The 22,011-nt window shown below is 35.9% G+C and overlaps 1 pseudogene across 1 annotated transcript in view; it reads left to right on the forward strand.

Annotated features, from left to right (window-relative positions):
- The first annotated feature begins 388 nt into the window (after positions 1–388).
- The window catches only part of LOC101705109 (aldehyde dehydrogenase 1A1-like), a 64,223-nt pseudogene continuing 42,600 nt past the window's right edge, over positions 389–22,011 (forward strand). Inside the window, exons 1-2 of the transcript XR_015440123.1 lie at positions 389–521; positions 16,456–16,560. The product of XR_015440123.1 is annotated as an aldehyde dehydrogenase 1A1-like (transcript). The remainder of the gene's footprint in view (positions 522–16,455; positions 16,561–22,011) is intronic.

The raw sequence follows: 22,011 nt of genomic DNA on the forward strand, positions 1-22,011 counted from the left end.
ATTCTCAGATTCTCTGATTCCAAGTCTTTCAGAGAGTAGAAAGTAACACAGTAGCATAAAATGCATGAATAGCCAGTAATAATCATCATAATAATGATAATTATAGTAATAATATTAAGTTGGCTTTGTGGCAAGAGCAGCTGTGCTGCATATCTTTATCACAGGTTTCTTCTTCCAAATTAATTCATCTGCAAATTGTGCCCTGTCTCCTGATACAATTTCAACGTTGGGGTGTGGTTCCTTAAGAATTTAGGTTCAAAGTCAAAAGTTTTCTGCTCTTGATGTTACAAATAAGTAGTGTCCTTTCATTTTTTGCTCCCAGTGTGTTCATCCAATCATATCCCAATATGCAAATAAACTTTAGCCAGTGCACATAAAAAGGAAAGAATAAAGCCCAGTGCTGTATCAGAATTCAAATTGCTGAGCCTGTCACCTGTGTTCCAGGAGCTGAACCAGAAATGTCCTCAGCAAAAGCAGCCATACCTGCCTCACTGACTGATTTGAAGATTCAGTATACTAAGGTCAGTACAGCTTGTATGTGCTGCTTTGTCTTGGGTTTCCATAAGGTTTGAAGCATAAAAGGTCAATTTACCTAAACTTTTGTGAAGAGCGGTTTGCAAATACAGAAATTAAGCTTTGTTTAAAACGATAGTCTGGTTTAGTGGGCTAATTGCATGATAAATTCTAAATTTTATAAGACTCTGTCTCATTAATTTATTTCTTAAAATATTACCAAGCCTAAGACATTACCTTCTTTGTGAAAGATTCTTGAACCAGAACTCAGTGGGCTTTAGTAAGCAGTGCCATCCATGTATTAAGAAGTCCATTACCAGGGAGCCATAAACTCCCTTTAGAGGAGAGGATTATGGCTACATTGTGAGGAGTAAAATCAGTAAGATCCTTTTTTAAGGTTGGTTCAGAGGCTGTCAGATCCAGGAGGGCCACTGTTGTCACAGTTCCAAAACAGGCTGGCCAGCTCTTCGTCATCATGTCCAGTTTCCAGCTCAAATTTCCTATCACCTACTGTGTAGGCCCAGAGCCCTGGATTAAGATTTCCAGGGTGATTTCATTTTACTTAGAAACATGTAACTTAAAGTACTGCCCTGCAGGAAGATTTAATGTAGAAAGGAGTAGAACCGCTTGCTTGAGTTTTTGAAAAGCCTGCTGAGAGCTTGGTTCCCAAATTAAAATACAAGTATTAGATTTTTGAGGTTTTTTGATTAACTGATAAAGCGGTTTTGCCATCTCACCAAAACCTGGACTCTAGAAATGACAAAGGCCTATGATGCCCACAAATCCCCTGAATTATTTTAAGGTTTTCAAAGGGGGAAAGAAGTAATGGGTTTAATACCCTCTTTCCATGACCTGTAAGTTTCCTTGGAGAGAATTAGACCAAGGTGTTCTACAGAGGAGCTACAAAGTTGGGTCTTAGATCAAGAAACCTTGCATTCTCTCTTGGGTATAAAGTTTAATAGGGTTGGGTGCCCTAGTTTGAGGTTTCCCAGAAGGGGCACATAAGAGGATGTCATCCACATATTGTAGGTCTTTGGATAGAAGGAGATCTGTCCAAATAAGTGAGGGCTGTCTCTAAACCCTTGGGGCAACAGGATACTGAGATACACTGAGCATCCTGATCAGAGGGGTCTTTAAATGTACAAAGAAATTGTGAGTCAGGGTGGAGGAGTATACCAAAAAAAAAAATGTGTCTTTTAAGTCTAAAATGATAAACCAAGCAGTATCTTCAGGAATCTCAGATAAAAAGGTGCACAGGTTAGGAACCATAAGATGTAAAGTTACTACTGCCTAATTTACTAGTCAAAGATCTTGAAATAGTCTCCACTCTCCACTGGGCTCTTGAATGTGCCAGGGCTATGACAAGGGTTAAGGAGGCCTTCTACTTTTGTTTATTATGGGCTATAATCCTTTTTTAACCTTTAAATCTCAACAGATATTTTCTTTGGTGAGTAAAAAAAGTAATGAGTGAGCACAGGTAATGCATTTCACACATTTTATTTTTTTCTGAATAGGCCAGACTTTTGGGTTAACTCTTTGTCTACTAGGGGAAGGCAGAGCCCTAATCTTGAGTGCATGTAAACAGTGGTTTTTAGAAGAGATATCTCATCCTACCAGAGAGGGTGGGCTTTTTGGCCTAATTAGAAATGTATGAGAGAATAGAAATTGTGCCAAATGTAGCTAAAGGGCTATGAAAAATATATGGCTATAGGTTTCCTTGTTATACCTCTTGCAGCAGGAAACAGTAAAGACCTGGACAATTCTTTAATATAAAGATAGGAGCAAACAGTAGCTTTTAATGATGCAGGGAGCTCAGTGAGTGACTCCTATCAATATCTCAAGAGCCCCAAGAAGAAATTTGTGCTTCCTTATAGTCCTCTTTTTACATCTAGGAAGCTTAATTCCATTGGAGTTTCCCTGGGAATACAGCAAGCAGGATATACATAAAGCACAGCAGTGGAGAAGGGGAGAGCAGCGTTCGGCTGGACTTTCTGAGTCTGTTATGCCCCTTTGGTGATTACAACTTCAAATTACAGAAGTTGTCATGGCTACTCAGGGACATTCTACAAAGAGCACAGTTACCTGGTTAACCCGTAGTCACCCAATTCCATATGCAGGGGTGGTCTCTTCTCTCACTTTGATGGTCCTATTGACTGAGAAAAGCAGGCTGGGATTAACAGAAAACAAAGAACAAGGCTCCAGTATCAAGCTTAATCTCCTTCCCTCTTAGAATTCGAATTACCTGGGACTCATGGGCAGAGACAATGGCATGATGTATAGGAGCCTGTGATGGGTACTCTGGGACCACTCAGTCTTATTGCTGACTCAACTGAAAGGAAGGGTTTGACCCCAGACCTTTTAAAGCTCAAGAGGCTCAGTTAAGATAGTGCTATTTTATTATTTTGCTAATCTCTTACATCACTTAATTTATAAATTAGATGTTATCAGAGTATAGAGAGAAACAGCCTAAATAGGGTTCAGTATTACCAGTGAGTTCAGGCATCAACGGGGGTGCTGCAACATTTCCCCTGTAGATAAGGGCTTCTACTGTAGTCACATAAACCTGAGTTTCATGGCACCACTATATTTTGAGTGTTTTTATGTGTGTTAATGAATGTATCAAAAGTTCACACAAACTCAGCTGCACTGCTTGGAAGGTATGTAAAGTGGTGCTAATATTTGATTTTTTTTTATGGGTACTGGGGTTTGAACTCAGGACCTCGCACTTGCCAGGAAGATATGGTGTTGCTGAGCCACATCCCCTGCCGATATTTGATTTTCTTATATCTTTACTTGAATTATTATAATATTAGAGTTATTAAAAAGAATTTGTTCCTTAGAAATATGCGTAAATATCACATCTCTCAACTTATGCTTGAACTGATAACTCTGCCACCTTAAGTTAAATTATCAGACTATTTCCACTGAACTTCTGAAATTTTTTAGAAGTTGAAGAAATATAAATAAACAACTGGATGATGCTCTACCTCTGGTATTTTCTCTAGAAGGAAAATGAATTACATAGACACAATTGTGGCTTTGGGTCATAATACTGTTAAATGGGAAATAGGTACTGAATTTTTGAGTCTTTACAGCTTAATTCCTCAGTACATGGCATATCCTTGATGCACAGAAGTGACTGACAAGCACTGTTGATGTCTGCAGGATACAGTGACAGTATGGCTCAAAGAAAATGTGGTAACTTTTCTTTTACCCTGGCTAACCTGAAAAGGCTAAAGGACGTATTAAATACAGAGAAGAGAGTATACATTCACATTACTGAACTCAGATTATAATACAAAACAGAAATGAAAGGAAAATTCTATTTCTGCTATTTTGTTTTAGTCATTCTCTCATATTTATTTTTATTCCTCTGACTACAGTTAGTTTTCTTACATCTATTATTTCCTCTTTAATTGCCTTTTACATTTTTCTTCCTTAAAAAGTAGAAATGGAAGGGGGGAAAGAATGAAAACAACAAGAAAAAAAGTGAAAATAGAAAGAAAAAATGGAAACAAAGCTTTTGTACATAGGGAAAGGAAGGTATTTGAGGGGGGAATGAAATGAGATAAACTGAAATTTATGAAAAAAGTGGAAATATTTTCTGATCAACATTTTGCATTGGAGCATCAGGGTTTGAGCTTGAGGTTGCTGCCAGAGATCTACCTTTGATGCTTTTAAACCCACCTAATTATGTTCCACATTCCCTTTATTGTTTATTCATCTTTTCTTTCATCTGTTTCTTTCCCTTCTTGTCCTTTTCCCCCTCCACAGTCTTTGGTACTCTTTTAGGCTCCTAAAGTTAAGAAGAGATTTATAACATACATTACTCCCTGCATGTTTACATGAATATTCATCACTCCCCTTGTGTCAGCATGCCTTTCAAAGTTGGAAATCCACACAGGAAAAGTTATATGGGGACTCTGATTATCTTCCCTCTCCTTTGCAATATCTTAAAAGAAAACCTTTGTGCCCTGAAAATGGGACCTGTTCAAAGATCTCTGACACAAGGAAAGTATCGGTTTCCCTTATAAGACCATAGAGGTGCTTGCCTACTGGGCTCTATGGTAGTACTGAAGTGATAAGGTGAATTTAGAGGACATTATTAGAGGGAATCAGGCTCCAAACAGACTCCAAAATCTATTAGCATTTACAGGTAATAGGTCTTTCTTTCGTCCATTAGTAAAATATGACTTGATCTAAGGCAGAAATTATTAGAGAAGATTGTTTTTTAAGAAAAAAATCCATAGCTTTATACCAAACATATTAAGGCATAATAACTGTTACTCTGAAAAGGCAGAGTTTTTCAAAAATAAGACCTGGGCATTAAACTGCATCCAGGAAACTGGTTGTTGTTTATCAAAGATAATACGATGCATCTCTTTAAGTCTAATATATCCAAAATTAAAAGACTAGAAATCAATTTAGAAATTCTCTTGACATTCCCATTGATTTTTTCTCCAAATAAAATAAAACACTTGAATTCTAAGAGTATGCATAACATTCGTAGTTTCTAATCAATAATGCAAAGTTATAGTTGATATCTACTGTACATATATATTATTCCAACTATCCTGGACCTAAAATTCATAATTAGAATATACTTAACATATGGTTAAATAGGATGGAGGAATATTTTCTTTTATAATGTCATTCAGTTTTCTCTAAACTTGCTGAAGGCCAACAGGAAACAGAAAATCAGGTTGTTACCATGATACATCTTTTCAACAGACCTAAAACAGATTTCATAACTATTACGATAAACATTCATTGGCCTAGACTACTTTACATAACCACTCAATATAATTGGACCAGGGATTTAGCTCGGTGGTTCCGCCACCTGCCTTGCAAGCCAAGGACCTGAGTTCAATCCCCAGTACCAAAAAAAAAAAAAAGAAAAATTATATATGTGTATATATATATATGTGTGTGTATATATATATGTGTGTATATATATATATATATATATTTAAAGGATAATGATTTTTCAAGTACATGTGGTCACACCCGTAGCTAGAAGGCAAATCCCAAATGTGAAGCTAAGAAAATTAAAGTATAGAAGAGTAATTAAGTTAGTTCCTAAATTCTCCATAGCTCAGGGGTAGAAAATAATGGTGAAATACGCAGCCTTTACAGCTACTTCAGTAATCATTATCTATACTGAGTTCTGTCTTATTCCTGAAAGGTTTATTTGTGGGAGATGTAAGTAATTCCTAAATAAAAGGATACTACTGCCTAGTGCTCTAAAGTCTTCTGATCCCATTCTTGGTTTACTAAAGTAGACAATGGGCTAACTCATAGAGTCTGGTTTCTCTACTTGAATTTTTGGTACTTTGAAATCCATATTTCTGAAGCATCCATTTGATCTAGAATATAGTTCAAGCTTCTTTCTTAAGGGATCAAAATTCACCACAAACCAACTTCATTTTCATTGTCAGACCTTATCTATGACTGAATTCAACAGGAGCTCTCAGTGTGGGGCAGTTTCTTTATTCTGTTGTAAAAATCACAAGATTGGTCCTTTTCTTTGCACATTGTTTTTTCTTTTTTTCCACCAGTTCTATCTCATTCTATTCTTCAAAATGGGTTCATTCAGCCCACCTTCTTGTCTCCCATGAGTCTCACTACACAATGTAATGACTGAAGCACTTCTTTGGCTCTTTGTACAGTCTAACCTTACTGGCTGATCTCTATATAATTACATGCTCCTCTTGGATCAGTGGTGGTGAACATACAACATGAATGGTATTTGGTTTTCTTTTAAGAAAAAAGATGTTAGTGTATGAATTGTTTTTTTCAAAACTAAATGTCAGTCTTCAGACAATTGCAGTGTTGGCCTTTTGAGATAAATTAGTGGGTTTGGTGTTGCAGTTTGGGCTCTCATCTCTACAAGGTTCACCATCACTGTCTTAGATTGTACACTCCAGGAGGCAGGATCAGGACTAACTCATCTCACATTTTCCCCCTGTATCTTCCAAAGTACATCTCCAATATTTGCTCATTATTTGACAAAAACTTTCCTGATAAAATGGAGCATGACCATTCTGGATTATGGAAATATAAGCGCAAGTTCAAACACACTTGGGTTCACACTGTTTTCCTGAATTAGAGGCTAGAAGTGTACAATGCAGAGCCAGGGCTGGTGATTTGGGAATATCTGCAGCTCACTGACTCAGTTGCATGAAGGATACTAGATGAACTGCATTTTACGTCAAGTTAATTTCATTTAGAAAAACATTAACTGACTTTAATCTGAAAAACAATTTTATGTGCAGTTCAGATACATGATTCTGATACCAAAATAAGATAGTATATACATGTTGTAATGATTTTTTCACCAAAAGAGATTAGATGAAGGGAGTAAAACAAAACTATAATGTATCAAGCTCATATTATTTGGAATTTGAAACCAAAATGTATCATAGACCTAAAGATAAAAGGAATCAAGGAGGATTTGGAAAGTCTAACCACAAGGCTAACAAAACAAAATCAACTCTGTATATTTTGCTTTTATTCTGTTTAATAAAATTAAACTTTAAAAGGGTAGAATTCTGAGTATATTTCTTACAGAATGAGACTTATATTCTCCTATTTTAGAGAGATAAAGCAGAAAGTGATATAGAATTGTTGCTTTTAGGGTAAGGAGAAGGCAGTATCAGCAAGTTTTGAAAAGCTGACGTAAAAATCTAGGGCAGGTATGATGAAGTCTTTTGTTTTTCTTTGGAAATTTCATGGGCTGATATGTGGATATTTAACTTTAACACTAAGCAGAATTGATAAATAATTAATTATTATTAAATAGTACCACATTGTTTTAGGAAAAAAGAGTACATACAATTGGAGAAACTAGTGAAATCTTCATGAGGAGGTGATGTAGTAAACCAGAGTTTCAAGTACAAGAAGAATATAGCAAACTCCCATGTGAGGAAGCTAATGAGTAAAGGTGTGGAATAAAGAAGGGCATCCATTTGAAGCAGTAGAATGAGGCCAACACAATGGGTAACCTAAAGGAACAAGAGGACCACAGGTTGGAAAAGGATATTGGGGCCAAATGGTCAATAAACCACCTAAGGAGCTTGAGGAGGAGAATCATTGAAGTGTTCTTAGGAGGCATGTAGACAAAAGTGAACTTCATTAGGTGAGGAAGAGTTTAGTAACAGGGTAAAACTTAAATTTTAATGAGGCATACATGGGACAGGGAGAGTTTTAAAAATAGTAAGTAAAGGGCCAGAGATTTAGCTCAGTGGTTCCACTGCCTGCCTCGCAAGCCTAAGAACCCGAGTTCGATCCCCAGTACCAAAAAAAAAAAAGTAGTAAGTAAAAATGTGATATGAAAAATGAGTAGGGATTATGTGTGTTATTAATGAGAGCCAGGGAGAGAGAGAGACAGAGAAAGAGACAGCGACAGAGATAGACAGAATCAGACACAGAGACAGAGAGAGGGATGGAGGGAGGGAGGGAGGGAGAGAGAGAGAGAGATATCAGGGGCTTGAATAGAGGGGTAAGGCAGCCAAAATCTAAAGATGAGCAGGGTTTGAAGTACACTGATTGAAGTGTTTCCCACCCATCCCTTGGCAAAAGAAATACCAAGTCACAAGGGCTAAGGGTGCATAAAAAAATAACATTTGTCCACCAGCCACTAGGCATGTGGCCTCTGGTCTGGTTCCCACCGTGAGGATGGCTCCCCCATGCCCGTCTCAAGGGTTTCCCTGGGATCCTTATCTATGTCCCAGAGGCAGGTGGGGCCATAGCACCATTGCTATGAGCTCTGGAAGATGGTGCAGTGGTGAGTAGCAGAGAGAGAACCTCTCTGAGGCTTGGTGTTGTTGAAATTTGAAGCCCACTAGGAGAGGGAAGATAAAGCAGAGTACAGCAATCAGCAATCAGGGAGTTGCTGGGACCAACATCTCATACCGAACCTGGAGCTGCTATGGGGGAAGGGTGGCTCAAACCTGCAGTAGAACCTTGTAGAGATCTAGCCCTCAGGAGGTTAGGAAGCCCAATTCTGGCCTCGCAGCAGGAAACCAGCCTGAATCTCACTGGACTACAGCTGGCTTGCTGAGATTGATGGACTCAGATCTGCACACTGTTGACCATGTTGTATACTAGCAATAGCAGAGTCAGGACTCCAAGAGAAACTTTTTATCTTTCTCTCTTTCTTTTTTCTTTTCTCTTACTTCTCTTTTCTTCCTCTTCATTTCTTTCCTTTCTTACTACTGTTTTTATCCTAGTCTCTTATTTTCTTGATTGTTCTTGTTAAAAAAGTGTGACTAGAGTTTCAAGTTTTCTTGTTGGTGTTAGTTTGTTCTTGTTTCTTTTCCTTCCTTCTCTTTTTTACTTCTGTCTTCACCAGTTTCCTAAAGTTTGTGTCATCCTTCTGTGTTCTCTAGCCCTACTTCTAACCTCTCCTTCTATCTCTCTACCCTCCCTCCCAACTCCTTCTAAGTCTTCTTCCTGGAGGGTAAAAATGCTTTACTGAAGGGCCTACTATCTGTAAATGTATTTCTGGATGGTCTTTCATTTTGATATATAATCACAAGTCTAGTTCATGCAATTAAAAGTGTCAGAATAACAGCTACCACATTGTGTCATTTTCTAAGCTGCGTTTGATGCTATTGTTATTGCTGATTGTATTACTTTGGCCAAAGTGATGTGATTACTTTAGTCAATTGCCTTTACTGGTATAGCAAGACTGTGACTGCTTAAAGACAATGGCAGACTCAAAACCAAAAGGTCAACTGTACCAGGAAGACAATCCAAGAAGTAACCATTCCCTAAAGGTGCTAAATACTAGCAATGAAGATACTTGCAATAAGCAATTTGCAAATAACAAATTCAACCAAAAACTTCAACAGTAACAGAAAATAGAAATGAGATTATACATAAACAAGATGCAAACACAGACTTCCAGATCCCAAAAGGGAAATGCAGGGAGTGAGATGGAACAATTCAAAACTCAACCACCTAGACTCCCTGATTTGGCAATGAAAAGGGATCTCCAAAAAATGAATTCAGAAATAATTTCTCAGATAACAACAGAGATAGTGACCATAGTAAAAAAACATGATTAATAATTCTACAAAGGACACAGATAAAAAAAATAGAGGAGCTCAGGAACATGATGCAATCCCAGCATAGGAAAGAAATGGAATTCACAAAACAGATACAAACAGATATGCAGGAGATTAACAACTCTATTGAAAGTGTACACAGCAGAATGAGCCAAGGAGAAGACAAAATATCAGATATAAAAGATAGGATTGCAGTTAGTGACCAGAAAAGAAAAGAAGTCTTAAAGATAGCAAGGGACCATGAGGAATCAATCCAGCACCTACTAGATGATGCAAAGAAGAATAATATAAGGCCGATTGGAGTCAACGAAAAAACAGAAGAGAGTGAAAACAACATTAAAAAAAACCTGTTCACAGAAACACTGGCAGAAAACTTCCAAAGCAGGGGAAATAGATTTGACATGCAGATAAGTGAGGTATATAGGACTCCAACTAGCCATGATCAAAAAAAAAAAAAAAAATCTACATCTTGGCATATAGTGGTAAAGATTCCAGAAACCCAACAGAAGAAAATATTAAAAGCAGCTAGAGAAAAGAAACAAATCATATACAGAGCAAAGTCCATCAGAATTACAGCAGACTTCTCAACACAAAACCTGAAGTCAAGAATAGCCTGGACTGAAATATTTCAAGCCCTAAAGAAAACCACTTTTAACCCAGGTTGATGTATTCTGCAAAACTATGTTTCAAAATCAATAGAGAAATAAGATACTTTCATACCTGAAGATCTTCATGAATACCAAACCAGCTCTCCAAAAACTTTTAAACAATATCCTAGGAAAAGACAAGGAGGGTCACAACCCCAGGAAGCCCAACAGACTGAATCCATTAGGCAAGACAAGAAATTAAATGCAAAAGTTGAGGGAATCCAACAAAAGGAAAAGATCATGACAAGAATAATTCAATACGTATCAATTATAACCATCAATGTTAATGGCCTCAATTCACCAATAAAAACAAATACACTGGCAAAATGGATCAAGAAGCAAAACCCAAAATTTACTGCATGCAAGAAACACACTTAATTCAAAAAGAAACTCATACCCTGAAAGTTAAAGGTTGGAAAACAATACTCCATGTGAAAGGAACCTCCAAAAAAGGAGGAGTAGCTATCCTATTAGCAGACAAAATCAATTTCAAACCGAGACTAATTAAGAGAGACAAAGAAGGTCACTACATCCTTGTAAAGGGAATGATCAAAGAAGAAAAGATGATAATCATAAATATATATGCACCAAATACTAGTGCACCCAACTATATAAAATAAATATTAATGGACAGCAAAAATCAAGTAAGCACTAATATAATAGTAATGGGGGACCTCAATACACCATTATCATAATTAGACAGATGAACTAGAAAAAAAAAACCCAGCAAAATACTAGCACTCAGCCAAACTCCTGAACAAATGGACTTAAATGTTTACAGAGTGTCACCCCACAAAATCAGCATACACATTCTTTTCAGCAACACTTGGGTTATTCTCCAAAATACACCACATACCTGCTCACAGAACATGTTTAAGTAAATGCAAAGAAATTGAAATTATCCTCTGTATATTATAGGATCATAATGCAATGAAATTGGAGATCAATAGCAAAAGAAACTGTAAGAATTTCATAAACACGCAGAAGTTGAACAACCCCCTCCTGATCAACCAATAGGTCACAGAGGAAATTAAAGAGGAAATTAAACAGTTTCTATAATTAAATGACAATGCAAATACAACATTTGAATCTATAGGGCACAATGAAAACAGTCTTATGAGGGAAATTCACAGGAGTGAATAGCCATGTTAGGAAAACAGAGCAAGCTAAAATAAACAACCTAATGGTGAACCTCAAGCTTCTAGAAAAAGAAGAGTAGGACAAAACCAAAGCTCATACAAGGGAGGAAATTATAAAGATCAGAGCAGAAATCAATGCAATGGAGACTAAGAATGATACAAAAAAATCAATGAATCAAAGAGTTGGTTCTTCCAAAGAATAAACAAAACTGACAAACCCTTAGCCCACCTTATCAAAAAAAAAAAAAAAGGAAAGAAAAGTCCCAAATTCGTGCAATTAGGAGTGAAAAGGGTGAAATTACAATAGACCCAGCAGAAATCCAGAGGTTCATCATTACCTACTTTGAGAACCTGTATGCCAGTAAGATGAAAAACACGGAAGAAATGGACAGATTTCTACATTCATATGAATTACCAAACTTTAATGAAAAAGATCTAAAAATTCTAAACAATCCAATATCAATCAACAAAATTGAAAATGTAATTAAAAACTTGCCAACAACAACAAGAAAGCCCGGGTCCTAAAGGCTTCACTGCTGAATTCTACAAGACATTTAGAGAGGAGCTATTGTCAGTACTGTTTAAATTCTTCAGTGAAATAGAAAAGGAAGCAATACTCCCTAATTAATTAACGGAAGCAAGCATTACCTTGATCCCCAAAGCAAAGAAAGACCAAACTGAAAAAGAGAGGTATAGGCCAATCTCACTAATGAACATAGATGCAAAAATCCTCAATAAGATACTGGCAAACAGAATGGAGAATATCATCTTGAAGATCATACACCCTGACCAAGTGGGATTCACTCCAGGGATGTAGGGATGGTTCAACATATGCAAATCAGTAAATGTAATACACTATATCAATAGAGCCAAGGATAGAAAAACATATGATCATCTTAGTAGATTCAGACAAAGCATTCAACAAAATCTAACACTCATGCATGAAAAAAAAACCTACAGAAAATTGGAATAGATGGTCTTTATCTCAACCTGATAAAAGCCATCTATGAAAAACCAACAACCAACATCGTACTGAATGGTCAAAACTGTAATCCTTCATGCTAAAATCAGGAACAAGACAAGGATATCCACTGTCACCACTCCTGTTCAATATAGTTTTGGAAACATTAGCCACAGCAATTGGAGAAGAGAAATAAAAGGAACAAAGATAGGAAATGAAGAAGTTAAATTGTCATTTTTTGCAGATGACATGATACTCTATATAGAAGACCCCAAGAAATCCATCAAAAATCTCACAGACTTAATCAAATTACTAGAGTAGCTGAATACAAGGTTGACACACAAAAATCAATAGCCTTCTTGTACATGAATGACAGACTCACTGAGAGAGGACCTGGAGAAACAACTCCTTTCACAATAGCATCCAAAAAAATGAAATATGTAGGAATCAATCTAACAAAAGAAATCAAAGACCCCTGCTCTGTAAACTGCAGCACTCTGAAAAAAGAGATGCAAGAAGATATCAGAAAATGGAAAGACATCCCTTGCTCCTGGGTAGGAAGAACCAATATAGTGAAAATGGCCATACTTCCAAACCTGCTACATAGATTCAATTCAATCCCAGTTGAAATTCCAACAGCATACTTCACAGAGCTTGAGAAAACAATTCAAAAATTCATTTGGAACAAGAAGAGACCTAGAATAGCAAAAGGAATTCTAGGCAACAAAGACAAAGTAGGGGGTATCACAACCCCAAACTTGAAACTATACTACAAAGCTACTGTGATAAAAACAGCATGGTACTGGAAAAGAAACAGACCTGAGAACCCGTGGAACAGATTAGAAGATGCAGAAATAACTCCTGACATACTCAGCCACCTCATCTTTGACAAAGGACCCAAAAACCCTCACCAGAGGAAAGGTAGACTCTTTAATAAGTGATGGAAAAATTGGGTTTCAACTTGCCAAATATTGAAACTACACCTATATCTCTCACTGCGCACTAAACTAAAATCAAAGTAGATCAAATATCTAAGTATTAAAACAGAAACACTAAAACTTTTGGAAGACAGGTTAGACAAAAGTCTTGAAGGCATTGGCGTAGGAGAAGGCTTTATGAACAAAACCTAAGTTGCCCAGGAAGTAGCACAAAGAATAAAAAAAACTGGTATCTCATCTTAGTAAAAAGCTTCTGCATGGCAAGAGAAACCACCAACAGTGTAAAGAGACAACATACAATCTGGGAAAAATTTTTACCCGCTGTTCCTCAGACAAAGGTCTACTATCTAGAACATATAAAGAACTTAAAAAATCATACCTCCCAAATTTAAAGACCCAATCCAAAAATGGTGATCTGAAATGAATATACATTTCTTAGACAAAGAAGTAAAAACAGCAAATAAACATATGAAAAAATGCTCAACATCACTGGTCATGTGAGTGATGCAAATGAAAACAAGGCTGAGATTCCACCTCACTCCAGAAAGAATGTCTGCTATCAAGAAATCAACCAATAACAAATGCTGGCAGGGTTGTGGGGAAAAAGAAACCCTTATCCACTGTTCATGGGAGTGTAGACTGGTGTAACAACTGTGGAAATCAGTGTGGAGATACCTCCAAAAACTAGGATTAAGGGTCTGATTTGACCCAACTATTCCCCTTGTGTTAGTTACTTTTCTCTCCTTTCTGAGACAAAATACCTGACACAGAAACTTAAAAGTGAAGGGGTTTATTTGACTTACAGCTCATAGAAATTTCAGTCCATAATCAGCTGGCTCCAAGACAGGGATGGCAAACAAGTATGGCAGAGGAGAAACAACATGGTGCACAGAAGGCACCAAAAGTAATAAGAGGCCTTCACCAACTGCTTGTGCCTCTTTTATCCCATCCAGACTACCAGGATTAGGGTGATGCTAAACCATTAACTCACATGTAGTGGTTTAGTAATCACATACCCTTAATCCCAGCATCACAGATTCCAGATTCACCTATCTCTGAGAAAGTCAAACCTCATCTGCATGAGGCTTTTGGGAGACATCTAAACACAAACCATAACACACCTGCTGGGTATCTTCCCAAAAGTATTAAAAGAATCATACCACAGCAATATATGTGCACCTATGTTTATAGCAGCACAGTTTGTAATAGCTAAAGCTTGGAAACCTAATGCCCATCAACTGATGACTGGATAGAAAATATGTGTTTTGTTTTTTTTTATAAAATGGAGTACTACTCAGCTGTAAAGAATAAGAAACTAGAGACTTTTATAGCTAAGTGGATGCACATTGAGGCCATAATATTAAATTTTAATAAATAGAACACATATGTTTAAATACCAAATAGTTTCTCTGGTGTGAGAAATTAAAAACGTAAATGAGGAACAAATGTATAATAGATAATGTGAAGTAGGAAGAAAAGATCCAAAGAGGAAGGGGAAGTGGAGGTGATGGGGGGGGTATGGAAAAAGAAAGAAGAGAAAAAAAATATGAGAAAAGGAAAAAATAGAGACAAAGTCTTTGTAAATAGGGAAGGGCAGGGAGGTTGAAGGGAAGGCAGGGGAAAGAGGAAAAAATGAAATCAAGATATATCAATCATGTACAGGTACAAATTCTCAATGATAAGTGTCATCATATTGTACACATAAAATGTACCAGTAAAATTTAAAAAGAAAATACAGTTTAAGAGTATTTATGGTATTGTACAAAGTCTTTCTTATAGTTTGTGCACTGCTTCACTCTGACAGGTGCTGTGCCAGTCAAGACTGGAAATTTATCTGTCTTCAAGTTGAAATAAGATGCCAACATTTATTCTTCTTGAAGGATAATAGGTCAAGTTTTGTTCACTTCATCTGTATTCAGTTACACTGTCAGTGAATGGAGGATTTTCATGGTACTCTTTCTTAGACCCTCATAAGTCTGTTTTTCTCCATCTGATCTCTTCATCAGAACAGTTTTGGACTCCATCCCTTATTTATTCACACATACATCCTTTCCTATCAATTCTAGCCTAGTGCTACCATCCCTTTTGAATTCTTCAACAGATATAGGATGATGTTATTTTGTTGTATGAATACTTGAATTGGTGTGAACAGGCAAATAGGAAAGTTAGTCCTCCAGCTCATTGTGTAACAAATCACTAATATAGTGTACTCATGTGCAGAATGTATAATTTGGATAGACATCACTGGGAAATTTTTAATTTTTAGTGACTTGCTGTTAGTATAGCAACTAACATAAACCTTGGAGCATGGTGTTTTGATACATTCAGTATTGAACTATGAACACCTATCTTCAAATATCAAGTAAGGATGCATATTTGAATTAAGATATATTTTACAAACCTTGTGTATAAGGCAACATTCTTTTAGAAATATACTTATTCAATATCTGTGATTCAAAATTACATGAATTGGTTCATGTTGTCAAAAAGCTATACTACATATTACCCAATAGTTACTTATGATTGCTTCACATATCGATAATGAGAAAATGAATAAATTAGTAATGAAGGGATGAAAGGAAAGAAAAAAATCCTAGCATTTGTAAGAAACAGAAGATAGCCTTATTCATCATAAAAGGGTATTATTTAATTTAGTTTTGTCAGTTATTTTTATTCCATAAAAGGTAAGTGAACATCAAATTGATTTATTAATAAAATACAAATTCAGAGGTGCAAAAGTTGAAACTGAGACCTTATATATAACACACTGATGGACTTTAAAACTTCTTTCCTGATACAGTGCACATAGAATAATATTCTAAATTTTCTGCATGCATATCTTTGGTATTACTAAGAGACGTAGTAGCTGATTTCCTCTGAAGACAAATAAATTAGGAGATGCTCTTATTAAAACAGCATTTAAAAAAAATTTCAGCAGTCTGTATTTTCAAGCATTGAAAAAACTGTATATCCTCATGAAACTTAAAAAATATCACTTTATTTTAGTGTGCAAACATGCGTGTGTATACGTATGTGTGTTCCTATGTAAAATACCAGTTACAACCAAAACATTTTTAGTTGGGAAAAATTTTTAGGCCTTGTGCGTTGATTCAGCTTAAATTCATAAAAATTTCCAGAAGGTACTGTTTAAATTCTTTTTAATGTACTTTATCTGTGTCCCTACAGATCTTCATAAACAATGAATGGAATAATTCAGTGAGTGGTAGGAAATTTCCTGTCATTAATCCTGCAACTGAAGAGAAAATTTGTGAGGTAGAAGAAGGGGATAAGGTAAGTTACTGAATTCTAGCTCTGTTTTATGTCAGGTTCCTCTGATTCTCATCGTTCTGAGCTCCCAAACTCCACTGAAAATTCAATAAAAGCCTTGAACATATGGCTCCAGGGCCAGGCTTAGCTCATGAAGGGCATTCGGTCATCAGGTAATGATGTTGACTGTTATGGTCAAGGTATTGCAGTTATATCTTTTCATATAGTTTCCCTTGTTTTTCAATGAAATAATGTGTAATAGATTTATTACACAGATTCTATAATACAGGATTCATCACAAGTTTGCAAGAGGAAAGAAAACCTTATTTGTATAAAGCCATTGTTTTAACTTGTTAGATGAAATTTTAGAAGTTAATATATGATTTTTAGACAATCTATCTTATGTAATACATTGCCAAGTTATTTTATTAAAAATCATTAAATTAATATTAATGAATGGCTTTAAAATGACAAGTTGAGTAACTAGTGAAAAGCATAGTTATGTTGTAGCCAAATTATTTAGAAGCAATTCTTCTGATTTCTAAGTGCTGGATTAATTTAATACTTACAGAAACCTTAGGAGGAAGATACCATTTTAGCTCTATTTATAAATGATGACAAAATAGCAGAACAGAAAGGTTGAATACTTTACTCAAGATTGTATTGCTGGCCTGGGGATGTAACTCAACGGCACTGCATCTGCCTGGCAAGTACAAGGTCCTGAGTTCAATCCCTGGTACCAGAGGGAAAAAAAGATCTTATTACTAATAAGTTCTTTAAAAGTGTCAGGCACATAAAGCCTCAATCATGGGGCTTTATATTTCTTCCAAACCTCAAATCTTCCCAGGTAGAATTGCTTTTTTCTCTGTTTCTATAGAACATTGTATTTGTCTATAACCCTTGTATTACAAGTATATGGGTACTGGATCTTGTAATTTACCTAGTCAGAGTAAACCTAATATTCTGGAACTGACTCTTTAAATAATGAGCCAAAATCTATAGGGATTTAATGTGAGTAGAGTGTAACTAACAATGGGCTCTCAGTGGTATCAAAAAGAAAGGAGGAAGGACAAGAACAAATGGAGTTTATAGAACAAAGCACAGATGTGGGTGGGAACCATTTTCACTTCAGTGGTTCTTTTAGGTTGTGGTGACTAATCCTGAAAACTGCTTCTACAGCATGACTTACAAATAATTGGTGGGGATAAAAGTAAATGTCTATTAAAATAATTGTTTATGACAAGTGTAAAAGATAAACTTCATCTGATAACTGTTTTCTTCATCTCTGAATAAATTTAAAATGCAAATGTATGATCTGGGAGTAGCTGAAGTGTTCAGTCTTTCCTTACCAGGCTTAGGAGGAATTTGAGAGCTTATCATCTTTCAAATTGTCTACATATTCAGCTTGTAAGTCTTTTCTTAAAATTTTTTTCCACAGGCAATCGTGTTACTGCTGTTAGCAAATGAGAGTTAATGTACTAAATTGTTTTCTGGTTAATTAAAAAAATTATATCTCTGAAAATGCCAGTCCTGGAATAAAAATACTAGCTCTTAAATTAAAAAAAATACAAAAGGAAGCAAACAATCAGCAACAAAAACCAAAAAGTATTATGCCTAATAGCTTCAAATAATATAAAAGCTTTGTTATAAAAGAAAATCAGTTAAAATATCATTTGTGATATAAATGTCTATATCAGTTATATAAGGGTAACATAATAGGTTTAAAAGATAACGAACCAAATTAGGAAACATTTATTAACTGTCTATTTCAGGCCCAGAATAAAAATAAATGTAGCTTATAATACGGATAGCAGTAAGTATTCATTGCAAAGGAGAAATTATTTGAATAACTCAGCAGAGCTTTTAGCACTAGATTTGATTCAGATGTGGGATCAGGTTTGGGTTCTACTCTGCTTTATTTCATGTTCATGGGGTCTACTCACCTGTGAAACAAAGGCCATGAAATTTAGAGTGATAACTTGGGGCTGTAAAGAACGTATCCCAGGGCCTGAGATTTAGCTCAATGTTTTCGCTGCCTGCTGCGCAAGCGCAAGGACCAGAGTTTGATCCCTGGTACCAAAACAAAAAAAAGAACGTATCCCAGTGCCTGGAGCTTAGTAGATTCTTAACAAATAGCTATCATCAAGTGGATTAGTCCAGTGAGGATTTGATAACATTAGAGTAATATCTGAGGCTTAAACATGTAAGATTTTGAAAACTAAGGACTGTGCTAGTAGAACATTCCTGGCAAGGAGAATCACAGGGATGATAAGGAGGTAGATGAAAAGGGTAGTAAAAATGTGAACACAAAGATTGGACGGGAGAGACAGGCCCAAGAATATTGGACCTTGAAACCAAGCCTCTAGAGTTTGTCCTTGGAACTGTAAAGAAAAAGGAACAGCTATGAACCTTGAAAAAGAAAATGATAAGATAAAATTATATGAACAAGATTATCCAGGTAGCAATAAGCAACACAGGAGGGGCAGGCTGTCAACAATATAAAATAATAGAAGCCTGCAAGAGTAGTGATATTACTGAAAGTATATTATAATATACCGGAATTGATGAGAGTTAGTACTTGGATGTTATTTAGCTTCTAGGATTATAATATCAATTGTAAGTATCTAAAAATATTTAACATAACGTCTCTCACATAGAAAGTGTATATGAAGGGTTACCTTATTTAATCTTCAACACAACCTTGCAAAGTCACTTACTTTGAATTTACAGATACGAACTGAACTTAAAAAATTGTGGCACAACATTTCACCTCAGAATAGAGTAGACCCTCTGTGTCCACAAATTCCGCCTGTGCTGATTCCTCTCACCATGGTGATGTTGCTGCTGCTATGAACTATGAAACTAAGCCTACCCAAGAGGTGTCTATACTTAATGTATACAAATACTTTTTCTTATCATTATTCTTGAGACAGTATAGCATAACAGCTATTTGCATACCACTGATAGTAGGTATTATAAGCAATATAGAGGTAATTTAAAGTATATTTGAAAATGTATGCAGGTTATATGAAAATAGAAATGTCAATTTAAATAAGAGACTTTATCATCTGTGGATTTAGATTATCCATAAGGTGGTACATGGAATCAATTCCTCTTAGAAACTGAGGGATCAATGTTATTTGTGGAATATATGATAGATGGGTGATCATTTGGCTGTATGTGTCTCCCATTTGATTGACTATTTCAAAAGGTTATTTTCTCCAATACAGCATTCTATCATTAGCAGACTGATTAGAAGAATGCTATGGGTGGATTGTGTATGAAATCTTTACATGGATGGACGGACGGATGGATGGATGGATGGAGGGATCAATATGGATGGCTGGATGCCTCAAAAATTACCTAATAAGGAGGGATTTGAATATAAATCTGGGTTATCTTGTTCCAAACATATAAATTAACTACCATGACTCTATTTCTGCTCTTATAAAATTAAACACAAGATGTAAGAGAAAGGGTGATATAATTCACAAGACATAAACACAAGAATATCTTTATTTTTAGCAGCATTCTCTAAGAATGTGTTTTTCAGATGGCAGAGTAATTTGTCTTGCAGCCAGTTCCTTCTTATCCCTTTGAGGGGCCAGGAAACCTCTGATAGCCCATACTTGGCTAACACCAGTGGCAGAACACTGAGCAGAAGGACTGAAATGAAAGCTGTGTCACACAGATCTGTTTAAACACAGAGCTGCGTATATTTTATAAGCTGTGGTGTTCACAGATCATGCTGGCAACTCAGATTCTTATGGTTTCCTTCTCTGTCTCTTTTCCAAAACAGTGCTTTCTGCATTTAATTGGAAAATGGTAGAACTTATGGCAAAAGCAATGTCCAAACATAAACAAGATGAGTAATTGAATGATGAAAATATACACTATATATATATTTCTCAGGATGGAAAGCAATACAGCCATATATTTTATTGTATATATTCATCATTCTCCTACATTTTATAGTGAGATACACTAGTGTGATGAATTATTGTGAAGAACATTTGCTTGTAGTAGCTATTACTTAATTGGACCAGATTATACTTCAAAAAAAATCTCTCTTATTCCAAATAATCTTTGTTTGGTTATACATGCAGATGATTCACAATTTACAAAGATTCAAGATCTAATTTTTAACTTTAGTAAAATGCAAGAGCAATACAAATTCAGTAGAAACCATACTTGGGATTTTAAATTTTGATCCCCACCCACCACCCCTGTGGCTAGCAATACTAAGCAGAACAATGTCCTCTTTCAACACAGAGCAGCAACAGCAAACCACAGCTCTCAGCTACACAATCTTTTTCTACACTGCCAATACTACACAGCATTAAACAAGTTAAATCAGGCATCCAACATTTTACTATAAAATAATCTTTAAGGATTCTGAGCACATTTAAGGCAGGCCAGGCTAAGCCATGACATTTATTAGATCAGGATGATGAAATATATATATTTTTTACTTACAGTATTTGCAACTTACCATGTGTTTATGGGGACACAACCCTATCAAAAATCAAGGAGCATGTGTATTTAAAACTGTTTTCATTTATTTGCACTTTAATTTTCAGACTTGTAAGTTTGAAGCTTCTTAATTAAATGCAGGCTAAACTGAGGAAATATTAATTTGAGGTGCAAGACTCTCTCCCAGAAGGAAGTTTTATTGTTAAATAAGATTCATCTTACTTGTGAGCAACCGTAAAAGAGAGCATCATTTCCTCCTGCTCATCCTAATTTTCAAAGAGAATTACAGGTTCTGAAAAAAGTTGGAATCTACTGGCCTGTGGTGTGGTCCTAATTTGTGGACAGTAGTCAGTCCTATGCATAAAAAAAGGAAGGTGAGAAGAATGTTGGAATTTAATGCATTGGGAATTAATTTGCGAGGAAACAAACATATGAAGTAGTAATGTAAAGATGGTGATATGTATTGTAGGTATATTTTGTGGGACACGAGAAAGGGTCTGCACAAGGATCCATAAGGGAATGGAATAACCAGGGATGATTAGGAAAGAACTAGATGGGTACAGCTGGTTTAGAAAAACACAACAGAGAAAATCATGAGGGAAGGCAACTTGAGTGCAGGCAATGAGGCAAATTACAAAAGGAGTAGAAAGTATGGTAAAGAGCAAGGGATCCATTGCTAGACCACCTCCATTCAAATTCACTTCATCTTCTTTTAGTTCTTGACCTTGAGCAAATTTTTCTCTCTTCTCCTCTGTTTCTTCATCTGTTAAATGGAGAACATTTTGGTTCTATGAGGTTGTTGAGAATCAAATGAGTTAACATATATAAAGTTATCAGAACATTACCCAAAATATGGTAAATACTCAGATATTAGTAAACTACTAAAATGTTGTTAACATTAATAATCTAGGAAATCAAGCATGTGTCAAGTGTGAGGATCTCATCCATCTGAACAGCAAGTGTCAGTCCTAACTACTGCAGTTGAATATGTCGAATGTTCTA

The sequence above is a fragment of the Heterocephalus glaber genome, unplaced genomic scaffold (genome assembly GCF_053883595.1).
Source record: "Heterocephalus glaber isolate CG9 unplaced genomic scaffold, H.glaber_assembly_v1.0 deba00001481, whole genome shotgun sequence".
Taxonomy (NCBI): domain Eukaryota; kingdom Metazoa; phylum Chordata; class Mammalia; order Rodentia; family Bathyergidae; genus Heterocephalus; species Heterocephalus glaber.